The sequence below is a fragment of the Lemur catta genome, chromosome 17 (assembly GCF_020740605.2).
Source record: "Lemur catta isolate mLemCat1 chromosome 17, mLemCat1.pri, whole genome shotgun sequence".
NCBI lineage: Eukaryota > Metazoa > Chordata > Mammalia > Primates > Lemuridae > Lemur > Lemur catta.
The window spans coordinates 40,890,692-40,901,836 of NC_059144.1; the positions used below are offsets into that span (position 1 = coordinate 40,890,692).

At 48.9% G+C, this 11,145-nt stretch overlaps 1 long non-coding RNA gene across 1 annotated transcript; it reads left to right on the forward strand.

The window, feature by feature from the left end:
• Window positions 1–1,760: 1,760 nt before the first annotated feature.
• On the forward strand, window positions 1,761–10,325 carry LOC123622703. The gene is made up of 3 exons (XR_006729609.1): window positions 1,761–2,205; window positions 3,620–3,931; window positions 9,918–10,325. It is a non-coding gene; the product is annotated as an uncharacterized LOC123622703 (long non-coding RNA).
• The last annotated feature ends 820 nt before the right edge of the window (window positions 10,326–11,145 follow it).

Below are 11,145 nucleotides of genomic sequence, written 5' to 3' on the forward strand. Positions count from 1 at the left end.
AGAGAGTAATACAGCAAGCCCCGAGGAAAAGCCAAGAGACAAACCCTGCCAGATGCCACTAGAGCACCCATGTTTCCCTTCTTCCCCCACTCAGAGATGATTACTGTGCTGATTCTGGTGTTTAGGAACCCATGCATGGAAGGGTTTGTGTATGTGTGTGTGTGTTTATGTATATAAATATATGCAGGAAATTCTTGTGATTCACAGTAGTTATGTGTTTTTTGTTTTTTTAAAGAGACAGGCTCTTGCTCTGTTGCCTAGGCTGGAGTGCGGTGTCGTGATCACAGCTCACTGCAACCTTAAACTCCTGGGCTCAGGCGATCCTTCTGCCTCAGCTTGCCTAGTAGCTGGGACTACGGGTACTACAGGCCTGGCTAATTTTTTAAAAAACTGTTTTTTTGTAGAGACAGGGTCTTGCTATTAATACGTTGCCCAGGCTGGTCTCAAACTCCTACCCTCACTGCTCTGCCCTTGTCTGTGAATAACTACAGAAGTGCTCCAAGTATTGATTTGGGGGTTACAAATAATTTTAGCAAATAGGTGAATTAACAAATACAAAATGTGCAAATAATGAGGATTGACTGTGTATGTATTTACTACAGCTGTATGAATGCCTAAATACGACAGGACTCTTTTGCAGGTTTCGCATCTGATTATGTAAGTAGCGTGACACTGGATGTGTGTATCCTTTTGCAAGTAGCTTCTTTCCACTCCAGGTTGTTGACGGTGTGGCCGAGGTTCATTTTCCCTGCTGTAGAGGAATAGCTTGTGTTCATTAGGCACCTGCTATGTGCCAGGGGCAAATGCTGTATGTGTCATATCTGGCTGAATCCTTATCTACCTATCAGGTAGATACTGTTCTTGTCATCATTTGACAAAAGAAGAAACTGCGGCATAGAGAGCTGGAATCAGTTGCCGTAAATGCTCAGGAAATGTTTATTGAAGGAATGAGTGATGGAAACAACCTAAATGATAGTCAGCAGGAGGATGGATAAATGACACGTGGAATTCTAAGTTTAGGTGGATGCATCAACAGTTGTCATAGGGGAACTTTCAAGAAAGGCAAGAACTGGGATTTGCAATAGTTCTAGCCCTCAGTGTGGCATTTTGGAGGAACCTGGCTACTGGCCAGCAAACCCCATGCAAGCCGCCCCTGAGACACCACCTTCTCTTCCAGCGGTCTCCTGTGTTGTGGCAGGGTGGAGTGGCTGGAGTCGCTGTGTCAAGCCCTGCCAGGTCTCCTACCGTGTTCGCCAAAGGCATGTCCTGCAGGAGCCGAGGAATGGGGGTGTCCCCTGCCCCCCTCTGGAAGAACGGGCTGGCTGCGTGGAGTATTGGAGCCACCAGGGAGTGGAGTGCCAGCAGTCCCTGCGTGAGTAGGGGTGGGTCCCAGGGGCGGCACTCAGGGGGGAACAGTCTGGTTGGACTGCAGGGCCCTCTGTGAGTTCCTGGTGGGGCCTGAGCTTGGGGTGGGACTTTGCCTTCCTTTGCCATGATCCCCTCTCCTCACCTTGTGAAGAAGCTCTGACTTCCACTGGGCTTCTCAATGTCTTCTTTCTGCAGTGATTCTCTGTGTGAATCAGTCAGGACTTTGTTTGAATGCAGGTGATAGAAAACCCAAACTAAGCTGACTTGAGCAAAAACTTGTGGCTCATGTGACTAAAATTCCAGGATCTGCATTCAGGCATGGCTGCATCCAGGAGCTCAAACAATGTTGCCTGGGAATCTCTTTCCATGTCTTAGGCTCTGTTTCCCTCTGGTTGGCCCCATTCTCTGGCAGGCTCTCCCCTGTAATAGTCTCTGATAGCTCCGGGCTTCCCTCCAATCAACATAGCAGCTGGAAGGGAAGGTCTCTTTCCCCATAGTTACAGCAATGTCTTAGGATAAAGTCTCATTGGCTGACCTGGGTCGTGTGTCCACTGCTGCACCAATCTGTATGGCCAGGGTGGTGGAATACTCTGATGGCCAAGCCTGGGGCATTGCATAGAGTTCACTTCATCTCCTGGAGTGGATCCTTGGTAGCGCTGAACCCACTCTGCCAGGCCTGTTCCGGGACAGGGGATACAGCAATGAAGAGCACAGACAAGATGGCAGAATTGGAGCTGGGGGTCTAAGGGTCCCGGTTCTGCTACTCACCACTCATGTGACCGGACAAGTTTCACAACCTCCCTCAGCTTCGGTTTCCCCTTCAGTAGAATACGAATGGTAAGGTTGTCCTCTTGGGTCGGATTAGTCACCGATGTGGACAGGGGTTGTTGGTAAAGGGTCTTGCACAAGGCAGGTACTCAGCGAGTTGCTTGACACTGTGGGCTACTCCTATGCAGCTATTAGTCTCGTAGGATGCTGAAGGGACAAGCACTAAAATGTGCAGGTGAGATGGTTCTCAAAGCAGAGTCAAGGGAGCAGTCATGAAGATCCAGGGCCTCGTGGCTGGAACAGTGAGCAAGGGAAGTAATTCAGCTGCCACTTGGTGAGCACTTACTATGTTCCAGGTGCAAATCATATATCATCTTATTCAATTTTAACAATAACTCCACGATGCAGTTGCCAATATTATCCCCATTTTGCTGATGAGGCTCAGAGAGGTGCAGTAACTTGACCAAGGCCACTCAGCTATAAGCAGGGAGCCAGGACTAGACCCTGGGCTCATCTGGGGTCTCCTAACTGTTTTAGGCTGCACTAAAGGAGCACTATGGCTATTGGAGGAGAAGAGGGAGGGAGGCTGGGTATTCAGTGTGTTATGATAAAGGCTTAGTCTTGTCCCTGTGGTAGAAGCAGGGACAAGAGTCTGGGATGCCCTGGTGTGGTCTCCCCTAGGTCACAAGCATTAGCTCAACACTAAATCTTTAATTTAGATCAATCACTCTAGGAATGGGAAGGGGTAGAGACTTCCTTCCTATGGCTTTTTCATTTTCCTAAGGAATTACCAACCTCTTGTGAACTATCAGTTTTCCTCCTCTATGTTCTCCTCTGATCTAGAAAGAGAGAGACTTGGAATTTGGCCCAATAGAATAATTTTATTTATTCATTTATTCATCCATCAGTCCATCCCCCAAACCTCCTTTCTTCCATCTGTCCATCTTTCCATCCACTCACTCATCAATCCATCCGTCTATCCATCCATCCACCCATCCATCTAGCCATTTTCCATCCTTCCTTCTGTCTTCCCATCCATCCAGCCACCCATCTATCCATCCATCCATTTCATCCATTCCCCTGTCAACTCTCCATCCGTCCTTCTTTCCATTCATCATCTCTCTGTCTATTCTTCTACTCATCTCTCTCTCTCCTTCCATCCTCCCATCTTCCCATTTGTCTATCCACCATCCATCCATTCTTTTTCTTTCTTCCATCATTTCAGCCATCCATATCCATTTATTTAGTTATTGATGCTTTTTTTTTTTTTTTTTTTTTTTGGAGACAGGGTCTCACTCTGTCACCAAGGCTGGAGTGCAATGGTACAATCACAGCTCACTGCAGCCTCCAACTCCTGGGCTCCAGTGATCCTCCCAGTTCAGCCTCCCGAGTAGCTGGGCCTACAGGTGCATGCCACCATGCCCAGCTCTTATCTACTCTTTCCTAATCACTCACTTATTCATTCATCAAATCATTCAAACAGGTTTTTTTGAGACCCACCATGCACCAGGCCCTGAAGTGTTGGAGATAAATACGATCCCACTTCCAACACTGTAAAAGACTCTGTGGGGACCACCTGCCAGGTTCTGAGATCTCACAGTCTCATTCAGGCTGTCAAGTAAGTGACTCGGATGCCAGGGGTACCCGGCCCTGGTGTCCCATAGTGCCACAGCCTGGGGTGCTGTCCTGCCTAACTGTTTTCTCCTTGGCCCACAGTCCCTGCTCTGATAACCACAGGAAGCCATGGGAAAGAGCGGGGAAAGCCAGGTGTTCCCAAGAAGCAGGTCACAGGAGGGTAAGTGGAAGCCAGTGAACCCAAGGTCAAACTAAAATTCGTGAACATTTTTCTCTGAACTAAATTTCCTTTCCCATGTCTCTCTCTCACTTTGATAACTTCAATATCTCCCCATTTCTTACCCTGTTACATCTGTAAGCTCATGAACATGGATATTAAAGTCTTCAATAATTGGTCTCCGTTCAATTTCATTCATTGAACATTTATTGAGTGCCTACAATGGGACAGACACTGTATGTACTAGGCCTTGGGGCTACACCAAGGAACAAAAAAAGACAGAAATACTTGCCCTCATTGGATGGACGGTCTAGTGGAAGGAGGAATACAACAAACACATAAATAACATGTCACATGCTGCTAAGTGCTATAAATAAAAAAAGAAAACAAAAATAAAGCGGGGAAGGGAGTGGGGGTGTCAGGGACATCCTCACTGGGAAGGTGACAATTAAACTAAGATCTGGAGGAGGATCTCTGGGAGACGAGCTTGTCTGGAAGAGAGAACAGCAAGTGCAAAGGTCCTGAGGCAGGGTATGCCTAGTGTGTTTGAGGATCTGCAAGGCCAGTGTAGTTGGAGTGCAGGGAGAGTGAGAGGTAGGAAATGAGGTCAGAAATATAATGGAGGGTTAGGGGGTGCAGATCACAGAGGACTTACAGGCTGTGGTAAGGGGTTGGGGACTTTCCTTTATGACATGGGAGTCATGGCAGGGTTCTGAGCAGAGGAGTGACATGATCTGACTTAGGTTTTCACAGGATCCCTTCGGATGCTGTGTGGGGAGAGAATAGATTGCAGAGAAGCAAGGGGAGAATCCGGAGACCAATGAGGAGGCAACTGCAGTGGTCCAGGCTAGAGTTGAAGGTGGTTTGGACCATGGTGGCAGCCCTCTTGCCTTCTGAAGCGTAGACTGCAGGGACTGGGGACAGACCAGCATGTTGCAGGATGGGGGTGATGAGGTTAAGCTTCCAGGACGATGCTTGGCACGTGATAGGTACTCAGTAAATATCAATTGAAAGAATAAGGTCTGAACTGAGTCAGCAGCAATGGAGAGGGACAGAAGAACTATGTTAGTTAGGATCCTTTTGATTGCAAGTGACAGAACCTCAGCTCCAACTGCCTCAAGTGAAAAGGAGAATTATTGGTTTACATAACTGGGAAGGAAGTTCTGAAATAGTATCATTTCAAGCATGGCTGGCGCCAAGAGTGCACCTAATGTTGGGATCTGCTCTCATTCTCTCTATTTCCCTCACTCTCTCCGTGGATTGGCTTCATTCTCAAGCAGGCTGTGTTCCTGTAGTCGCCAAGATGGTCACCTTGGGGATATTGTGGGGAGAAGCAGCCCCACATGCCCCCACCTTAGCAACCCCAAAGGTTTCCTCTCTCCAGTCTCAGAGCATCATTTCCAGAGGAGACTCTGGTTGGTCCTGCCTGGATCCTCAGCCCATCCCTGAGCCAATCACTGTGCCCAGGAAGATGGAGAACTCCGATTGGTCAACTCCAATCATCTGCCCACTGTAGTGGCAGGTGTGGGGCCAGGACCAGGCACCCTGAGTGATTGCCCCTCCAGAACCTCCTAGGATGAGAGCAAGATTCCCCCAAATAAACCACCAAAAGGGGAAGAGAAAATGTGTTGGGAAGACAAAATTTCCAGTTGTCACAGGCTTCTGGTAGGGGACAGATTCCTGAGGATTTACGGGGGCGGCCCAGGGAGGAAGGGACTGGGCACAGGTTTTTGGGCTGCCCCTGGAAGAAGCCAGCTGTGGGCTCCCCTGGCCTCCCAGAGGCTGCGGCCACCAGGGGGCAGCAGCTCCACACAGCGTCATCCCCGTGTCCTTGACAAGATGCGGCTGTCCCAGCAGGGGGCGCTATTTACCGCTGCTTGTAGAAAAAGTCGGGTAGAAGTAAAATTTTGGCAAATTGGATCTTATTTCAGAATGAGAAATAAGCTCTCCCCACTCTATTTTTAAACATTTTAAATTGTTGTTGAAAATACTTGTTTTCAAAATTTTATTTTATGAAAGCACTAATTTGGGATAATTTTTTTTCTTTTTTTATTTCAAAGTATTACGGGGTACAAAGAATTTTGGTTACATGAATCGCTTTTATCATGCTTGAGTCATGGTTATAAGAGTGCCTGTCACCCAAATATTGTTCATTGTACCTCTCCCCACTCTAGAATAGGGAGCTTCCCTTTTAAATCATTCTCATGGTAAATACTTTAAAAAATGGGGTCTTTTGAAAAATGTAATGGGGTGCTTAGCAGTGTCCATTTAGGCTTTTTTCAATTTAAGTGGTTCCATTTCAGGCACCACCATGTATGACTTTGGGTGACTTTGGGTGAATTGTCTCTCTGATCCTCAGTTTCCTAATCTGGAAGCTGGGGCAACACCCGCCTCATGGGGTTCCCCTATTCCATTGGACCAAATGATTTTTTGGCAAACTTTTACTGAGCCAGGTACAATTCTAGGAGTTAGACCCAACAATAAACGAAACAAATGGAAAATTCTTGCTTTTCTGGAGCTGGGATTCTAATGGGGGAGACAGAGGAGAAATATAGTCTTTTGGAAAAAGTGCTTAGAACAGGGCCTGCCTGGCACGTGGTGAGCCCTCAGTGATGTTCACTTTAAAAGCAGGAGCTGAGTGTTGTTGTATGCAACATGTTGATGCGAATTGAGTTGCCCAAAAGGTTTCTGTATCAGGGAGAAATCGTATCCACCTGGGCCTAGACAGAGCTGGGCACATAGTAAGTGCTCTATAAATGCTCACGGGTGCTTGGGCTGGTGTCTCCCTGCGTGGCTGTAGGTACTGTGTCCAGTTCCGATTGGGGTCCATTCCAGGGAGCTGTGGGCAGGTGAAGGCACCCCATGCCCAGTGGACAAGGTATCTGACCCAGGGCCACACGGTCTGTGTGAAGTGTGAATGGCCTGCCCAGGACGCCAGGAGCCGGCGCTGCTATGGGGACGGCGGTGAGGCCAGAGAGTGAGCGGTGGGACTCGGGCATGGGTGGGTGTGGCTGGAGAGCTTGGGGCTTCTCTGCTGCCTGAGACGGTGCCCAAGGAGACAGAAGCTGTTCCCTGGCCAGGGCAGGGCCCAGCAGGATCCTGGTCCTAGTGTCCGAGCTAGTTAGGAGCCAAGCTTCTGCCACTTCCAGCAGTGTAACCTTGGGCAAATCTCATAACCTCTCTGATCCCCAAGTGCCTCATCTGAAAATGCAGGTAATAAGATGGCCTCCCCAGGGGCAGGGGCGAGGGCTAAGTGAGATTGTGCAAGCTGAGGACTTAGCACTGCTCCTGGCATGCAGAAAGCACTCAAGAAAAGGGAGCTGGCCTCATCATTAAATGCTTACAAGGCCCTTAAAAGCCAAGTTTGGTTGCTCTCATTTTGTAGATGGGGAATCCAACTCAGAGAGGCAGTGCGACTTAGCCAAGGTCACACAGCAGGATTTGACCCGGATTTGGCTGACATCAGCCCCCTAGGCTGCTCCCACAAGGGCAGGGCGTCTCAGGAAGCACTTCACGTATTAATTATAAAAATAGCAAACATTGATTGCGTGCTTACTATGAGCTGGGAATTATTCTGAGCTCTTTATATTCATTCATTCATTCATTCATTTAGTGTTTGTTGAGCACTCGTTATGGAATGTGTGTCAGGCAGTGTTCTGGGCACTGGGGGGACTGCAGTGGGCAAAGCAGCTGTGGTCCCTTTTCTTATGGAGACAGCCCTGACCATTTGCTTCCTTTTAAAACTAAGCTGTCCTGCTTGCTGCACCCCTAGAGCAGGGCCTGCAGGTGGGGCGATAGGAACAGATGTATCTGGACAAGAGGCACGGGGGCTGCGCAGATCTGGGTTCAAATTCCACCTCTGTCTCTTACCAGCTGTGTGACACTGGGCCAGGCCTCCACCTGACTCTGATCGTCCCCACCACGTAGGAGTGTGGGAAGGATCCTGAGCCCTTTGCACAGCACCTGACCCCTTGTAGATACTTAGTAACGGTGGCTGCTGTCATCATGTCTGTTCTGAATAGGTGTAACAAAACCTACTTTGTGAAAACGAGACCTAACGGGTGTGATGAACCTGGCACATAGTAGATGCCCAATAAATAAATGTCCAATAATATTACCACTTCTCAGCCTATTGGCTTAATCCCAAATTCCTCTTTAGACGCAAATACTCTGGCCTGTGAAACATGGCGCTTTTGTGAGGCTGAGATGGGGGTCTCAGAGACCCCGGCCTCCACCGGGGAGGGGGAGGAACGGAAAAGAGAGCCAGGGCTGTGTCAGAGAGAGGCAGCTCTACCCGCTCCCCACCCGGGGCCAGGCTCACAGAACAGGTGACAGGAGGTCCGATTGGGGCATGAGCTCACCAGGAAGGACTGGGAAGAGCGGGGGGATCAAAGCGAGGAGGGAGAAGAGCTGCCAGCCGGATTCTTTCCGTGGGCAGCTGGCAAGAGCGGGCACGGAAAGGGCATGGGCCCGGAGAGGGATTAGCTTGTCCATTGGGATTGCAGGAGGGTTTACTTAGCCCAGGAAGTGTCTCTGAGTTTGGGACAAGCAGAGGGAACACCTGCCATGAGCCGCTTACCTACTGTGTGCCGGGCACCAAGGAGGTGCTTTACACACGTATTCTCAGGCCTCACAAGCCCTTTTGAGACAAGGGACATTAATTCCATTTTATGTAATGATGATGGCAATAATAATATACCTTTAAGTGCTATAGTTTATGAAGCACCTATCATGTGCCGGGTGCTGTGCTTAGAAGCTTACAACAGTTGACCGGGCACGGTGGCTCACGCCTGTAGCCCTAGCACCCTGGGAGGCCGAGGCGGGAGGATTGCTTGAGCTGAGAAGTTCGAAACCAGCCTGAGCAACAGCAAGACCCCATCTCTACTAAAAATAGAAAAATTAGCTGGTGTCGTGGCACATGCCTGTAGTCCCAGCTACTCGGGAGGCTGAGGCAGGAGGATCACTTGAGCCCGGGACTTTGAGGTCACAGTGAGCTATGATCATGCCACTGCACTCTACCTGGGGTATTGTTATTTTTTAAAGATTTGAACTATATCTACAGAAAATTGGCTAAAAAAATATATGAACAGGTTAACAAATGTTTGGGAAGGAGACACACTTGGGTAGTCACTTCCCAGGCAAGGAACAGAACCCGGCTAGCCCCCCGGATCCCCTTGGGTCCCCTCCTAACCTCAGCCCCTTCCTCCCCATAAAGGAAGCCACGATCCTGACTTTCATGGTAATCCACTGAGCAGTTTCCTTTAGAGCATTACTCACCTCGGTGCAGGTCCCTAAACACTATGGTTTAATTCCCCCCCCAACTTTACACAAATGAAATAATGCAGGGTGTGCCCTTTGGAATGTTGTTTAACATGAGGTTTGCAAGGTTCACCCATGTGGTTGCATTTGTAGCATTACAGTGTTTATTCTTGTTGCGGAAGTGGTTTGCTATTATTATTATTATTATTTTCTCTGCATACAGCATCTCATATAACCTGCCCAACACCTCAGAGAGGAGGAGATTATTGGTATCTCTGTTTTTCACTGAGGAGATGGAGGCTCCTGGGAGCCAGGTCGCAAACCCCACCTGATGCCGGAACCTGTGTTCTTAGCCACTCCACTCTGTTGCCTCCCAACAGAGGAGGGAAAGGGGGCACAGAGAGGTTAACCAACTTGCCCAGGTTTGCCCAGCAAGGTGACCCTCAGCGCTGACTCTGCATCGCCCCATGTGGCCTTGAGGGTCGGCAGCTCTGTGGCCATCCTGAGTCTGGCTTCCCCCAGACCCCAGTGCCCACAAAACCATTTTAATTTTAATGTCTTTTAAAAACCAGAAGAAAAAACCCTATATAACAATAATAATGAATCCTGCCTGGATTGTGTTCATCTTTATACAAGGCGGTCAGAAAGCGTGGGGGGAGGGCCCACAAAGGCACGTGTCCTTGCAGCTCAGGAAGTCCTAATTCGCCTGAACCAGCCCCGTCTCTCGCAGGAACAAGCTGTTGCTGTGGCACGCGGCCGGCCACCCCCGGTGCCGAGGGACCTGGGAGAGGCTGGGGCAGCTCCGGGATTGTTCCTGCCCCACCGTCCACAGCCTCGTCTTCATCTAGCATCTGCGCCCCCAGCTGTCCTGAGCCCTCTTCCCAAAGCCTCCGGAGATGGCAGGGAAACCCGCAGGACGAGCGAGCGGGGAGAAAGTCTGCAATTTTGACACTGAAGGAGAAAGCCTTGTCGTCATGTTGACACTGAAAATAGCTTTAGGTTTCCGCTAAGTGCCAGCCGAGTCACAGCCCTACTAACATGTCCTTCCAGGGCAGGACTTCCCAGATTTCATCTAAACACACTCTCTGGCCTTTGACCTGTTCTCCTTATTGTACACTTAATTTTTTAAATTGACTCTCCAACCCCCCTGCTTTTTTTTTTTTAACTTCAATAAATTTATTTTAAAAGAAAACTTATACTTAAGTGTATGTGCTTAAACAGGAAACATTTTATCACCATTATAAATGAAAATAAATAAGAATAGCAAACACTTATTAAGCACCTACAGAGTGCCAAGCACTGTCTTGGTGCTTTACACATATTGAGTTACTGGGTCCTGAGTTAGGTGTGATTATTATCCCCATTTTACAAGTGAGAAAATTGAGGCTCAGAGAGGTTAGGCCACGTGGCTGAGATTGCACAGCTAGTGCGTGGCAGAGCGGGGAATCGAACTCATGAGCTACACCCACTGCGCCTACTGCTTAGGTTCCCTGCACTAGTATGTCAGCTCCACAAGGGCAGGGATTTTCGTCTGTGTGTCCCTGGGCATAAAACAGTGCCTGACACACAATAATAATGCTCAATACATATTTGTTGAATTAAAAAGAATGTATCAGTGAATAATCAGTTGCCATAATAAGAAGAAAATCAGAAAAATAAACGCAATGGCAACCAAACAAGTCTGGCTAGGTATTGTTGCCTGCCCAGCTGCAGAGCATGAAATCCCAGCTCCTTATTCAAATGCTCTGACTGGCTGGGCTGGGGCAGGTGGGTATCCTTGGAAGTGGGGGAGGGGGTCAGTCCTACTCGAGCCACATGGACTGAGTCGGGCAGGGTCGATTCTCCAAGGAAAAGTCAGGGGTAGGCATCAGAAGCAGCAGGAATGGGGGCTGGGCAGATTCCAGACAAAAGGTGTCCTCATGGGAGGTGGAGAACCTACCATCCACCTCTCTGGCTTT